Source organism: Bombus vancouverensis, chromosome 9 (genome assembly GCF_051014615.1).
Source record: "Bombus vancouverensis nearcticus chromosome 9, iyBomVanc1_principal, whole genome shotgun sequence".
Classification (NCBI taxonomy): domain Eukaryota; kingdom Metazoa; phylum Arthropoda; class Insecta; order Hymenoptera; family Apidae; genus Bombus; species Bombus vancouverensis.
In genome coordinates, this window is record NC_134919.1 from 800461 (window position 1) to 817318 (window position 16858).

The window sequence follows — 16858 nt, forward strand, 5'->3', positions numbered from 1 at the left end:
CAATGTTTTTACTAGAATTCCTCGAACGACCCTGAAGACCGCTATCCACAGACAAGTTCTATGTTCTCGTCATTCGCCCATCCTTCTTTTTGCGTTAATAAGACAGTTAGTCGTCAACTATATGCGTGTTCGAATCTCCACAGAGAAAACACGTTTAGAAGCCAACGACCACTTACGATCAGCTGAGACTGGGTCAGATGTAAATTAAGACAAGACAGCTTAGACGGCACATTCTCCTCCTCGTCGATTCATTCTCCCTACGAATTGACTTCTGAACGATACTTCGTGAAATGGAGAGCGAGCTTTTTAAAATAGCAGATTTCGCAATAGAATGTATTATACATACATTGCAGTATGACTCGTTATCGTGAGTACTTTTGTACATTCCTAATTACCATAAGTGAACGTTTCTCGCGTCCCAGAATGATTAACAAATGCAAGGTGATTTAAAAATACTCCGATTGTAGGAACGGTAATGTTCGTTAGCGACAGTATCTTGTAAAGACCTTTGAAGGCAATTAACCCGACGCTATTTTACTTCTGACCGAAAGGATGTGTATGAGACGGACTGTAAGTTACTCAAGTATTAAATGTCAATGGTCTGTTTATTCGAGATTTGGCTCGGGAAGGTTCTGACCATGAAATAAGGCAGCCGGGATGTCTTCCGCTCAGACGACTGTAAGAGACGATACAATACTCTCACAGTCTTTCATAGGATGCAATGTTAGTAGCATTTGTTTCTAACATGTAGAATATGTATAATAGTATAGCGATTTTGAGAATCGTTTTCTTTGAATGGTAGGAATTTTGCGTGGGAATATTACTAGTAATTCAAGAAGGACGATCGGAAGTAATTTTCTTCTTGTTTGTTGTGCATACAAAATAGCGTGGAGGAAGTTAATTAAATGAAAATGTCGAAGATGGACGAGTATTAATTATCTAATGAAACGATATAGTAAATAGTTTTCAAGGATTCAATCAGCTTCCATTTTGAAATGTAACTTAGCAATTTTCCAACGTTTTATCGGCTATCGCACTCATTCAACGAATAGTTTTCTTGTTACTCTAGACTCTGGAACACAATGTTTTACGTGGGAAGCGTTCAAAAGCCAACAACGTCGACCATTCACAATCAGCTGAGCGCAACGTTACGTGTAAATCAAGATTCGACCGCGCCTCGACATCGTTAATTTGCTTCTCGGTCGCTTTATATTGCAACGGGTTTGCAAAAGTCGGTCGTTGAAACCGGCGTTGCAGCATTGACCTCGGTCCTTGGCATTCGAGGCTGCACTCTCGATGCCGACGATTCGCGCCGCGGGTCATCGTGTTCGCAGACTTTTTAGTTCGTTTCTCGAGAATACGTTTCTGTTAAAGCGGACGCTATGATATGTAGCTGTTTAAAGAGCTCCGTTTCTTCGAACGACGAGCTTCAAACCTTCGTAATTAGAATTGTGATTGCTTATGGTAGTAAAAGAAAAGAGCTAGACAAAATGGAATAGAGTTTTATAATTTAATTAGAAATATGAGAATTAGTAATTGTTACACAAAAGTTGTTCACTTTCAATGTACTAAAGTATAGTGGTAAAATGAAAGAGAGAGAAATTTAACAAAATTGAAATAACGTAGACACATAGGTATGTACGTACATATGTGTGTAATTTCAAAGTCACGGCATCGTAGAACTCAAATGTTGGTAAACTTTGTGGTTTCGATACTGATTTTCTATTAATTCCGGGATTAAAATTTTTTATTTTTCTTCTTCTTCTTTTAGAGGAACGAAGAATCAGAAGCGATACTCGTCACCCATACGTCGACTAGCAATTTCAATCACGAGCACTACGTACGAGATCGTGCGGAATTCCATCGAAGGGCAATGGTGTCTGACTTTTCGGTACCAATAAATGTCACTTATAAAACTCGTTCTCCAGCCGGTCCACTAATACACTGACATGGCCAGTACCGCCTTTCCCGAAGCTCTTTAACTTTCTCGTCCTCGTAAAGTCGCGTTTCTTCCGAAAAAATATTTCCTGCGACAATCAGGAATAAGCAAACAGTCTACTTACACGAGAACTAGCTAACTAGTCGCAACGATATCTTTTTTCTACTCTCCGTGTTTCTTTTCTATTTTCTTTTTTTTTTTTTTTACACGATGAAAAATACCGAGCAATAAATTTCCGACTCCGAATGTTTTATATAAATGCACCATTGCGATCGGAAAGCTTTACGACCAGTTTCTTTGCAAACAAAACTTATTCGAATCCTTATCGAGATGGTGGATCGAGGTCGTGTAAATTATTGCTGAGTAATGCTAATTTTTTTAGAGCAATTAACATGTTGCAATGACGCGATTCGTCGCCGACGTTTAAACGCGATTAATAATATTGGTAAATTGAATCAAATTAGTTTATGAAGCCTAAATGACGTGATTTGTAGAGGTTTCATATATAAGTTCTGGGATAATGTGGTAAGTATATTTGGATAGTATAAAGCGAATGTTATACTCAACGATTATTCTTACTTGACAATTTCCAAAAAATTAACGTTAAAAAGGTAGTAATGAAAATATATTTTCAACTATTCACTCCTATAGATTAAAAACTTGCAAATAACTGAAATCTCTCGATTATACAAATTTTCAAACATCTAAAATCTAAGAACTGCCAATTATTCTTCTCGAATTATTCTTGATAGGCAAATCACGAACGGAAGTATTTCAGAGAAGATACTGCGCTCCATTAACGAAGACAAGTTAAAAGAATTATTCCGTGATCGTTTGCAAATGTGACCGAGAACACTAGAGGCATGCAGTTTGTCCGGTATCGACGTGCAACCGCGACTCGGCTTGCGCAATCCATTAACACGTCACCTGACTTAACTTTATTCGACATTTTCTGTCGTTTTACGAATCTTCGTCCAGTTCTTGTGACGAACGATCTTCTGCATGCTAATGTCTTTAATATGCGGAAATGAAAATCTTCTCGAAAGCCGTTGACGAATTTCTAGAATTTTTTTTCAGGAATAAAATCACTCGATTGTCAATAATTATGAAAACGAAAAATTTTGATCGATAATCCTTGAACGTACATATTCAAGCGACATTGTAGTTAATATCCGACGTATCATCGAAGGTAAAACAATCAAAGGATCGTCGAACAGAGAAATTCATTAATTCTTTATTACTTCTACCGAGAAACGTAATAATCGAAATAGACATAAAAATCGTGCCGATAAATCTGCATATCCTCTCTTGATTCTCTCTGTTGTTCTGCGTATCGTTTTTACTTGCCTATCCGCTTAGCAGCTTAGACTCAAAGGCTCATTATGTAACTTCCCGCGTGCCAGCTTATAAGGAAGTCAAGGATGTTTGAAAGTGTAGTCGTTACAATATACTCTTCCCTTGGCATTCTTTGCAATTTTATCCTCGATGCCCACTCTCCTTTTTGTCATCAATTGTTTGTCTTTTCTGACTGAAGGAGTGTCCTACGAACGGTGCGTTTCTTTATCGAATATTGTTCAGCGTTTCTGCATAGTCTATTCTTTCTGTTTTTCGATATTGCTTATCCCCTTCAACTGTGTGTTAAAAATTAAAATTTTGTGATAGCAGTTAAAGGGAAAGAGTATGGCACAAAGGTAGGTAATTGTTAAAGTGGTAAAGAGAAACAGTTGCGTATTTGCGAGAATTTATATTTTACCGTTCGAAAGTTGGTATTTATGAAATTCACGCTGAAGATAACAGTTGTACTTATAGCCTAGGGCAATTATGATAATTATATAGAAGGCTTTAAATAGATGACTCATTCACTTCATAATGTGGCAATGTATTCGGTTTTTAATATATTGGTAACTGGTAGTACAAGCGGAAAGGGGGTGATTCTATGCGAAAAAAGAAGTCGAAAATATAGAATAAAAAATTTTTTTTTTAAATTCTTCCATCGAGATAACGATCTACAGTGAGATCCGTTATAACGTACCGCACGCGTACCGAGCGAAAATTCAAAGTCGATTTTCTCGAAAACAAAGCGTCAAACGAAAAATTTTTATTCTATATTTTCGACTTCTTTTTTCGAGTAGAATCACCCCCTTTCCGCTTGTACCACCAGTTACTAACCACCCTGTATATATATATATATACACATGCATAGTCGTTCATACGTGGTTGTTGGATAATACGGCGGTTAAGAGAATGGAAAAGAAAATTCTACATTTCTTAAAAAATGTCAATAATACTGAAAAAATATGCATAGACCTGCCGCCTATGCTGACGTAACATTTGAAGGATTGGAAACGATAATTTAAGTATTATCGAGTTCAAAGAGTGGTACGAGTATCTTTAGAACTGAACAAATTTAAAACAATTTTTACGACACATACCTACTGTATCTCCAGTTTCTTCGTAACTTATATTTAAAGACTGTTGTTTTTTTTTCAATAATTCTTTTTCAATAATTTTTTCAATAATTTCCTGAATTAATTTGTATATTATGCTATCAACCTTTTGAATGATTTAACAAATCTTCAATGTATAATTTTTGAATTATGATTTCATAATTTCTACATTCACGATTTTGGAAACCATTTGTGCCAGTTGTTGCTTCATATCGTCTTAAGGTACCATAAATTTGAAATATTGCAGAAGTATGCCAGTGCATTTCAAACGCCTTCGCAAATAAATCGTGTCATCATAGTAAAGGGTTCATTGAAGAAATTCTTCATATCGCTGTAGTATAAATTATATGATATGAACAATGTCGATATAATATAAACTGCACCGTTATTTCCTTTTCATTATAATTTATTATCTTCGCATAAATAGTTGGTTGAAGGTAAAACAAGCCTCTATTCACAATACAGATATTTCTTTGTTTGTGTTCATAAAAATATGAATTTGCATAAACATCAGCAGTCTATAATAATACATTATTATATAATAAATTATTTTAAAAATAACGCGTTACAAATATAAACGATACATATCATATAACTATGAACCTAAAACGTTACTCACAATCGGGTAAAGTACTTCCTTGCTTTCTATATAATTGACTAAACATCGATGGCAGTATACGGACAATGCGTTGTTTAATTACTCCTGGCTGAGAATGATATTTCCTGATGATGAGTCATCCGACGTTAGTAAAGTTCTGAGAGCTGATTAACTGTAATAAATCATCTCACGTTGCGTCGTAATTCGATGCTCTTCGTCTTTACATAGATACGTACGATAGTAGTCAGTCAATGTTTGCTCATGATAATATGTCCATATTCGCGATTCTCTTTTACCTATGCGAAATAAGCTTTATATCGTACGAAAAGTAGCTAACTTATTTGCCATTTTCCTTGAATCAACATCGTGTAGAATGTAGAATACTTCGTTAGTAGAAACAATGCTGCATGAGATACTCCATGTGTTTTCAATCTGTCATAAGGAGTTAATAATTCTAATGATAGTACATTAACTTTACCACTCAATCTGGTGTATAATATCTTAAGTCCTAAATCTTTTCTGTTAATACGTATATTTATAGATACATTCGTTATCCTTCGTAAATTTCTCATTCTCTGCTTATTTATCATCCATCTTCTGCTATCTCAATCTGCCATCTATCTATACGCGCACGTATCTGCAACGTATATCATCCGCAGAATGTTTTAATAAGAAGATTTAATAATCATCTGCATTGGTGAATTCATGCACTGCTCGTTTTACGACCTTGGTACGTTGCCTTTGTTATACCTCATCGTTTAAAGATACGGCGCGTTTGCAATAATAATATGTAGGCATACCTATATGACGCATCGCTCGTCGTTCGTTTGACGACTAACAGGACACGCTGCACAGAAATTAAACAAAACGTAAAACGACCAAAGCGTTACGCGAGATCGGATCTCCTACAATTTATTTAATATGCCATTGTATTAATTTTCGCAAGGTTCATAATTAATTAAGAAATAATTCGAGGCAATTCATAAGAATTATTCATAAATGATAGATTAATAACAATCGTGCGTTCGATTTTATGTTCCATGGATGGAATTGACTCGTTTGCGACTAAACGTTGGGATTTAATCTTTAAATTTTGTTTGTATTAAGCGCGCAATTAATGTTAATTGTATGCAAAATTGAGGAATGGGTTTACAGATAATACAAGTGCATTTCACATTATTTATGTAGAGTATTAAACTGTGTGAAAATGAATTTATTATTACAAGGTAATATAGTATATTCTCTAGGAATTTGTTGATTATTGTAACGTATTAGTAAGTATAGTATTGTAATAATCTTGAAGACTCGAAAGTCTTTCGCAGAAACTTTGTAAGAAAGAAATAAAAATGGTAAAATTTTGAAATTGTATCTACTCTGAGTTAAAGATTGACTAAGGTATGCCGTCCATTTTGAAATATGAAAAGAAAAAAAATGAGGAAAACGCGCAAAGAGCTTTAAAACTGTATATTTTTTCTACAGTACCGTTACGAGTAGCTCGAAATATCAGAAAATAAATCAACGGAACAATGAACGCGTACAGAGGCGAATCGAATCGATGCCTCGCTTGCTGATATTCTTCGTTGAGACTCTGTTCTAACATTATGGCCATTGTTGTGATTATTTTACGCGCGTGAAAAGACCATTTTTTATCAATCCAGTGACGCTTGGTTTTCACGCGATTATTAAGCACTAAACTTCGGTTCTCCCTTTTGATTAATGCTACTTCGATAAATATCAATATCAGAAAGCAAACCCTTGGCAATTATAGTCCCATAGATAATCTTATAATTCGCGAAAATTAGCGAATATTCGTTAAATCACGCGTGAAACTGGCATAACGTGATAAAACGACTTTGTTTAGCCTTCAAAATCGTTCAGCAAGATTGACGTGGCGTCCTCGCGACAGTCCCATTTGGAACTATAGTGGTACCAATAGCATATTCAGTTAGTAACTTGTGAAGCGGCTCTGAAACGGTACTATCTCATGGCTAGACGTGCGCGAAATGAGAACTGGTTGGGTATTAATTAACCATACTATAATTAACACGATGCCTACGTGGCATTTTTAATCCTTTTGCTTTTATTTTTGGCTTCGGATCCTTGTGAAGAGAATAGAAACATGCAATTCATTCCGAGAAAGTATTCGAAAGCATTGGTATGTAATTTAATGGAACAGGATGTGTGAGTTAGAGCGATTAGATTTTGTCATATTCGACGCCCGATTGTTGGTGAGAAGAAAACTATAAGTAGATATTTGTCCATTCATTATTTTTCTGGAAGAGATACAGCGAGGCAAACATGTGCTGGAGTCATTGACCAATGGTACCAAAATCTTCTCGGAATGCGAAGAAGTATTTCTTCGTCTCTGGCATTTGAACCATTAAGCATTTATTTAGACTCTTTAATTAAACGAATCGAATGAAACGAAAAACAAAAAATTTGTTTCTAGTATGTATTCGAAAACTAAAATGCCCAATTTTATTACACGAGTGTTCCTTTAAACGCAAACAAAATTATTCAATAGCTTATAACGTCCAAACATCGGTTTGTTCGGTTCAATGTATGTAGTAGTACCAATTCGACAATCAGCATTAAAATTTCACTTGTTAAATTGTTAAAATTTCACGAAACAATAATTACAATTTTAAGTAATCGGTCACGCGCTCGAGCGAAATCGATTTCTACGGAGCAAACACGAACAAAGCAAGATGTTTGTTCACTGTGTAGTTAATTAACTGTGAGGTTATTCGCGAGTTTCAGTACGTGATAATAATCAGTATATTGTCGATAACAATTGGATCAAAAATTCATTTATTGCTGACGATAAGTTTGTTCAAAATTGTTTTATTAATTCATGTTAAGTACACAAACATTTTTTAATTGATAATTTTGAAATTTTCCATGTTCAATTCTTATAGAAAGTATTATCGAATGCATGCAAAAGTAATACGTTATATAAATTTGACGTATAAGAAGCTTAGTTTTATCGTTCCAATAATCATTACGTTCCGTTCCTTTAATTAACATACATTCTATATCTCCAAGCAAAATTATTACGTCTGCTGCGTCTTATTACCTCTTAATTGCTATACGTAGAATTTTTTGTATCATATAAGATTAAGACCTTTATACCGTAGCCTCAAGTAGTGCATTTGTGGAAGAGTTTACAGCAATATCTAAATGGTATTGAGTTTACCTTGACTCGGACAATTGTGCCTGTGACTGATCTGTGGCCTAGATTACGTAAATTCCGAACACCATAAGCAAACGTAATACCTTAATTAGTTCTAACGTGATATCATTGATAAAGTATGGTCGATTTCTTAATCCCAAGTAATTAAGATTATCATTAAGATGGCATTACAGTAGAACAGTGGTTCTTAATTCTTTTATCTAAAAAATTTCGATATATTTTTCATACAAATAGAAATTCAAGATGATAAATTCAGTATGAGGAAAGCAACGAACAAATTCATTGCAAATAAATGAGCAAATGAACAATGCCACGACGAAAGCTTGTGGATAATTATACATACTTGTTAATGAAAACCAATAACTTCTACCAGCTCGTTAATGGATGACCAGACTGAATTTTCTAGCATTAAGCGGACAAATGAATTATCCTTTCGAGTTGGATATACGTTATAGCAGCTACAAGCTCGAGAGTGGCTACGTTTATGGCTTTATTTCAGAGCAGAGTATTACCATTTAACTGCATCTGTTTGCAAGTAATTACCATTTATCTAGTGGAAGAGTAGCGTGTTAACGATTATTTTACGTCATTAACCTTTTCTCTACTAGACTAATGTCTTAACGACCTATGGATTAATTTTTAACAGTGGATCGAGGAGAAATTTCTTCTGGAAACGAGTTACGGATATACACGTATGCATACAACTCTTTCTTGATAGTAATTTAGCGTGCATCAAACTACGACGCGAGGTTAATCACATTGTTTGGAAATGTTTAAGAGAAATTTTTTACCCATTTACCGAGTAATTTTAGGGTGAAAATATGCGTTTAACGTTTAACATTTTAAAATTAGGATTACGTTAAATGTCTAAGTTGCCTCGAAACATTTTAACATTTTGATTAAAAAATACACGGATACCTGGAACAGAATAAGGTGTATTTTGTGGTTGCGGTGCCCAGTAAGCTTGACTGATCGCTGGATAATGACTTTTCGATCCAAGGCTGGGCCCAGAATACTGCTTTCTGCTCTTCATTGCCATCGTCGCCTTTTCCTCCACGTGCACCGTGTGCGGGAAATTCGAAATGAGTCGTGCACGCAATCTCGATGCTAACTCGCTTTTCAACAAACTCAGACTTCACGAATATTAAACACCACAAATATCACTGTATAAACATTCACCAAGGACGACAAAACAAAACAGTCAACGCTTCGCGATGATAATATTTTGTTTTCCAGTCTACACGATACTTATTTCGGCATGCCGACAGGTGATTTCGAACGAAACTTTTGTACAAATGAAATTATGTACGGCTGTTAATCGATAGAAGAATAATTCTTGCAGCAGCGATTTACCATTTATTTTTAATAGATTATATACGTTTTTATGCGGATCGTTACGCGTTCCGACGCAACACGTGTCTTGTGTCCAATGTTCCGATTATTTGCCGCAAACGGATCTCGCTCTTACATAATCGCACCAACGATGCTCATGAAACGTGGAACAATCGTGACAACAACGATCGTCGATAGCAACGGTGCGAGGCTTGTTTCTGACACCGTCGACGTATCGACTTGTCCGATCGGCTTGATCGCCAATCAAAATAAAACGGCCTCTGTCCGCCAGCCGAAACAACGCTTCTTCCATCGATTCTAGCAGAATTTACTGTAACGATCGATTATCCATGGCCTCGATGTATACATTTGGATTTAATGTTGGCCGATTACGTGCATTTCAGTCTAAAACAAATACGTCGGAATAATGGTGGTGGACAAGCTGTCGGCGCGATGATACTCTGACTCGAGTACTCGAAAATAGATGCTGTCTGCCGTTCCAGGAACTTTTGCTTGGCGTGCCTGTGACCGATGATGATAAGGCACGCGACTCGCGACAACGATCCTTCTGTATCGTGTAATTCACCTTTCTACGTAAAACTTTTTGTCGCTAATCAGAGTTATAACAGCGGTTCACTAACTGACTACAATTCGCTTATTTGGCCAGTTATCAAGGAAGATGTATTTCTAGAAATTCTCTCTTCTCCGTTGAGCATGAGCGAGACACGGATACGTGACACATTTGTTTATTTTATTGCGTTATTCGTGACGAAATCGAAGAAAAATTTCCAGGTAACATAGTAAGTTGATATGATTTTGTTTTTCCAAATAATCGACGATAAGATAAAATGTAGTCCATGGTATTGGTTCGTCAAATTCAAACTTTGGAACGACCACGTTTCATACGTATCGACATTGACCTATTGTTAAAAACCCACTTCACAAAAACAGTTTCAAGAACCGATACGATAACGACGGCCATTTAACGAAGCAAAATCTTAGCCAGTTAACGCGACATTACCTATCGACGGCACTATCGATTAATCGAATCACCATCACAAGAAACAACGTCCAATAGCAACGCGAGCTTTTACGATTTCACCCGCGCACACGATCGTCGGAAATGTCGAATACGCGCACGCCTATCCTCGCGTGCAACTTGTGTGTTCACGAGCGAGTGCACGTTGCATATATATGTGTGTGCGTGTGTGTATCGCGCACGAGAAAACACGCGACCGTTGTCTCTACCGGTGCCGTATAAACGAACGGTAGGACTCAGTTCGTCGCTCGACACTCAACAAGTGAGAGAACCGGCGTTCGCCTCAAGCTTCCACTGCCACTCGTCACTTCGTACTTCTTCGTGCGCTCACGACTGTTTTATTCACCTCCCCTGACACCTCTCGTCCACAAACGTCCCTTCTCCTCTTTTCGCACGAGTTCGTCCTATCCTTGTCGCTCTCAATCTCCTCTTCCTACCTTTGCGTCTTCGCACCTCCTTCTTTCGTCTTACCGCCGTTTAACCCTATCCCTACCCATTCTTCCTGGTTTCAAGCATCAGCGCATCAAACGTTCAATTTCCGCTTCTGAGCTTTACGCGAGCGTGCAAGTCGAATATTTAATTTCCTCTTTAATTTTGAATAATTTCACTGGCAGGTATAAAAAACTTTATTGAATAATGTATCGTCTACTTTTTTTTCTTTAACAATCTTTTGCCATCTTCCAAGCATCATCCAAGTTTCATTATTCCCCTTTTAAAAAGCTTTGCTTTCGTATAAAACGATAAAAATACCACAATCAAGAAGAAACGAATAAACTTCCCAGTCAGTCGTATACGTATATAAATGATGAAGTATTAATTTTGTCTTCGTTAAAAAAAAAGAAGGTTTCGCTTATGGATATAGATACGATAGCCATGACATATGTCGTCCGATATAATAGCTATACATGTAATATAAACCTAATTATCAAATTATACCATTTAATAGATAAATATCGTAACACCACTTAACAAGTCTTAACTGTATTTTTCTTTTTTTAAATATTTCAATATGGTATTTAACGTAATCAATATTAAAATCAGATTTCTTTGGATTTAGTCGTGGTTATTATTTTATTAAGAAGTAGTCCTTGAAAAAAAAAGAAAAGAAAAAGAAGACTAGGTATTTGTTTTCTTTTTTTTTACTTCAATTCTTATGATAATTCTATTCTAATTCTATTCTAATTCTATTCTAATTCTATTCCAATTCTATTATAATTTTCATTGGAAAATTACGAAGTTTCTTTGCAACAGGTAAGGTTGTTTTAATAATTAAAATAATGCTAACGCAGAATATACACACTGTACATTAAATCCTTTTTGTATTTTCAAGTTATACAATAAAATACGGAGTATATAGAACGATATTGTATCACTTCTTTAAAGGTATAGAACCAATAGCATTACCCGTACTAATAAATTACAAATTTCACGTGAATATCTAGAAGCTTCTTATCGTTAGACATGTGTCGTGGCAAATAAAAAATGGCAAGGAATTTTACGTCTTTTATGCTTACAAGATAATATTGCTCATGAAATAGGATTAACATGCTTCGATTATCAATGCAATTATTCTAGATTCCTGTTAATATTGCCAGCAAAAAAAAAAAGACCAGTGTCAATCCTTATGCTTTTCCTTCAAACCTTTTTACTCGTCCTAACGTATTATCCTACTCTCATAATGCAGTAAATTCACTTATTTATAAAATTTAAAATAACCACAATCAAACAAATTTTACGGCGAACGATTTGCTTTGACGCATTCCATTCACGTACCTTTAACGTTGTTTTGGCTGCCCTTCCTTCCCCTTCTCTTCCGCCACGATTTACGAGATTAGATCATATCGTGTTCTAACTTAATATGCTCCCCGTATTAAGATCACACACCATCATCCGGAGAAAACAGAGCAACCGATTGCGAGCCAACAGAAAATCGTACGACCGGCCAGAGGCTCGCACACGTCACATGTGACCTGCTTCGAGCGTAAAACATTAAAACACAAGTTGGATTCTCTTCGACCAGGAAAAAAGAGGAGGCCTCTTCAGTTTAGGTTACACATAAGCGTAGAACGACGAGATACAGTATCAACTGATTGTCATCGCAAGACACACATTGATCGCAGAATATTGTGCCACAGTACAAACTCGAAGTAGCATGCTGTGCGTTAGAAAACTCAATTTCTGTTTCAGTTGTTTTGGACGTAGTTTTGAACTTCGGCGTTCTATAGCTATAGAATATGGCTCTGTTTTAGTAACAGTGTTATTACGTGTGTGATATAATAATATATCACAGTAGCCATTGTAACTAAGCACGGCAGCTAAATCTGGGATCTGAAACTGATTCAGATATAACAGAAACAATTGTGTACGTATATCGTCCATCTAAATTCAAATATAAAATAGATATAAAAGTTACGACATTTTAATAACAAACAAGAACCTGTTATCACGAGAAAGAAAAAATAATTTTCATTAACACACAAGCATGCCGAATAATGTAAATACAAATGCAACAATGCGATACCATTTAATTTAAAGCTTATAAAAAGGTTCTCAAAACATTCGTGCTGCTGATATGAAATAGCCAGTGATAACATCAGTGACACGGCTCGTATCCGGTGTATGTCACGTTACTGGAATCTGACGAATTACAGGAACGTGCAATCACGATCCTACCGTGTTCTCATCTTCTCTTTATCCCATGCACGAACTTCCTGTTTTCATTGGTCCAGATTTTTGGCTGCAGCGCAAACACAGAATGCGGAAAAATAAAAACTCCTGCTGCACAACAATGCGTTTGCATTGTTTCACGCTCGTTACGCGCTTTCCAACAATCGTGACATAAATTTGGGATTATTGCTTTACTTTTTAACTGGTGAAGCGAAAGGCTCGTTACTGCCAGTGATAATCTGGCTTATGGAAAAAATAGATAGAATCGCGTTCGGTAAAATTGAATTGTATGTAGTGAGATAAAAGAAAGGGTAGGAAATGTTAAATTAAATAGTTGAAAGAAAGCTGTGTTTATACAATAACTGCCTTCACTTCTTCGAAGGAAAATGCTATTATTCGTCTGTTTCATTTTTATTTAATTAATAGGTGTATCGTTAGAAGATAACATTCGATAGATCTATAGTTTTTAATTGTAAAAAGTATTGCGACCTTTTCTCAGAGAATACTTCCGCAAAAGAGGTTCCCTTCGTTGCATCCTCCAAAGACGAGTAATTCTATTTTGACACTTGCAATTGAGTTAGAATGGTAGGCTTCAACGTTGATGAATGGTAATTGATATTTGTGGTACGAGTGACACTAACCCGGCATGGAAAATACGTAAACGGACACGAGGGCCAGAAATATAATTGCGCTTATTTACGAGAAAGATTCGGTGCCAACAGTCACCGAGTTGATGAATTACAGTTGGTTATCATTTCAACGTGGACACACCGGACATTTAGACCGAGTGGTTGATGAAAACCTAAAAGAAATTTTTATTTGAAAAATTTCAATGAGCGAATAGCATACAATGTATGAACGTAATATACATATATGGTATATTCTATAATTTTTAAAAGTTATATCCTTTATATGGTATTGCGTAATATGTAGGACAAAAGATTAAGAATTCTATAGCGCGGAAAAATATCTACAAAAATTTTAAAGACATTTTTATGCATGTTCTTTCCGATTTCTCACGCTTATCAACTTCGGTCATTTTCAAGTTTATCTTGAATAATGTACATTGTGAAAGAACGCGTGATGTAACAGAAAAATAACGGAACCCATCGTTACCAATTCTCCTATTTGTTTCTTTTCAATGACGTATTTTGTACGAACCAAGTGTTTAGAATAACCAAACTGCGTGTCGATCTTCTACGGAACTGCTGAATTATTTAAAAGTAACACAAAACGGTTATCTCATACAATGCAAATCATTTTTTAGTCATCGTTCTAGTTCTATTGTAGATATTGCATGCAACTTATGGGAATATCTCCATTTCTGGTAAATGTGGATAGCTCTTAACGCTTTTGTATATATTAAATATAGATAAAAACTGTTTTCTTTGTTATTTGAAACGCAAATTTCTTATACAACTATTAAATACTTTTCTGTTTTCATCTCTCTATAGTTGGAGCCATGTAAAAGTAGTCAAAATCACTGTATATAGTATAACATTACATTATTTGATAAATTAAAAAAATTTTTAGGAACGAAGTGCTTTAGTGGAATATTTTATCACTCGTATTTTGACCCATTTTCTATGAATAATCGCATCATTTTTAGTTACTATACCAGTTATTAAATCATCTTACATAGGCATCTTGTAAGGGAAATTTAATCTTGGCGTAAAAGCTAAGGCAAATAAAACATGTTCCACGTTCGATGCGTTAAATATACGCTGAACCAAACATCGTGGTGTGTATCTACGTTGGTCTTTGTGTACATCGGTTTCACGGCGAAAACATCGATAAATCGATCATCGTTTCTGTTTTTAGTTCCGTGCATAGTCGGTTAGTTTGCAAATCAATTTCCCTTGGTGAGAAATTTGCTGTTGAAACATAATGCGCACAGCTGCCCGCTAAACTCATCTTCATTAATAAATTATCAAACCACATCGAGACGTGAAAACGGAGGCTTCAAGAGTTGTCATCACGACAGGCTTCTAATGTCAAAAAATCAAGTTTTCTTAAAACCGCTATTTTCAAAAGTTTTTTGTTCGGAAAATATTTGAAATTTCGTGCTTGCCAAGTAAATTATGTGTAAATTAAATCTTAATTACAGACCACTTGTATCTGAGAGAATTCTGAATTTTTGCTTCATGACTACTGCCTAATTGAAAATTTTAGAAACTCCAACACTCGAGCATATTCGATTATAAATTATCTAACAAATAAAACTGGATGCTATGTACATAATATATATCATATATTTTATAAAGTAACGTTTATCGCTAGAACCATCCAACAACGACGATTTTAATTCACTTTTCTCAATCGATCTATTACTATTTTCTATTCTCAATTTATTTTCACCTCGCTTCAATAAAAAAAGTTACAACAAATCATCCTCGATACTTCACTGTCCAACTACCCGTGAATCTCACCAAGTCCCTATATACAATTCAAAACACTCAAACACAATGGTCGGTTTCACTAACCGAACTCTCGATCGCGTGTTTACAAAGAGACCTCCATTCCTCTCTTTTACATTTTAATTTCGTGCAAGAGGAGCAAAAGCAGTAGACACAGATAGTATAGTCAATGGAAGAGATACAGCGGTATTATACAATCGGTTCGGAAGTTGTATCGATATGTTTCATTTTGGAGGGGGACTCTCTTGCACAATAATCTACTGATCGATAATAATAGTGGCAAACTGTAGATTGTAGACTTCCACGCAAATAGCTTTTACACGTTTACCTCATTTTTCTCAGATATTTCGAAGTGTTAGTTAGGATACTTGAAGCAAAGACAGATGTCGTCACTTAATTTCCGACCTCACTATTGTTATTCCAGCAACCATACAGGACCGCGCCGATGACTATTGGTCGATTCACGGAGGGCACGAGGTCATCGTTGGCATCGGAGTTTCATGGATATTTGTGGCCTGTCCCTACTCGAACGACGTCGATGATGCATTATTTATACGCGGTCGGTTGTATCGCATACATCGTCATCATCGAAGTGACGCATTATCGATGAGAATCCACGCGTCGACGCTGTTGTAGGAACTTCCTTGAGACGTCTCAGCCACCGGATATCGCCGTTAGAGACAATTTTTATTCGAATTTCCGACCACGATTCCACCGTATCTATCCATTCTTCTGTGTATCTCGAATCGTGCCGCCTCGTAGATCGAATAAATTTGATCGTTTCGTGGATTCCGATTGGATCTGACTCCATTGTGAAATTGTCTCTGGTCCATTCCTTTTTGTTTCAACCTTAGATGATTACGGAAATATGTGGAAATTGGTTGAAAATATACATATATATATCTATGAATTACGTATTCACGTAATGAATGACGATTTAAAGTAATCATCGATAGAATGAAATAGAATATTAAAGTTGAATTTACCAATTACTGATTATACAAGAATTGAGGGATTCGTACAAAAATAGGACACCACAAGAAACAACCTTTGTTGCTGAAGAATAACATGTTTGTGTTGACAAGATTGTTATTTTATCAGGGTATCGCAAGTACTGTTTTCTTAGACGGTGATTTACATATAGATATGACTCAATCTAATAACAACAGTACAGGGGAAGAATATAATGTCCTCCAGTACTTCGTTGTTTGTATCTCTTTTGTACT

The 16858-nt window shown here is 35.8% G+C and overlaps 1 protein-coding gene and 1 long non-coding RNA gene across 16 annotated transcripts in view; both read right to left on the bottom strand.

Annotated features, from left to right (window-relative positions):
* The window catches only part of LOC117159936 (CUGBP Elav-like family member 1-A), a 355184-nt gene that overhangs the window by 37244 nt on the left and 301082 nt on the right, over nt 1-16858 (bottom strand). The gene's annotated exons all lie outside the window — the stretch shown is intronic.
* On the bottom strand, nt 5425-10873 carry LOC117159956 (uncharacterized). Its single transcript, XR_004464682.2, has 2 exons — nt 9096-10873; nt 5425-5831 (listed from the first exon to the last, which is right to left on the bottom strand). It is a non-coding gene; the product is annotated as an uncharacterized LOC117159956 (long non-coding RNA).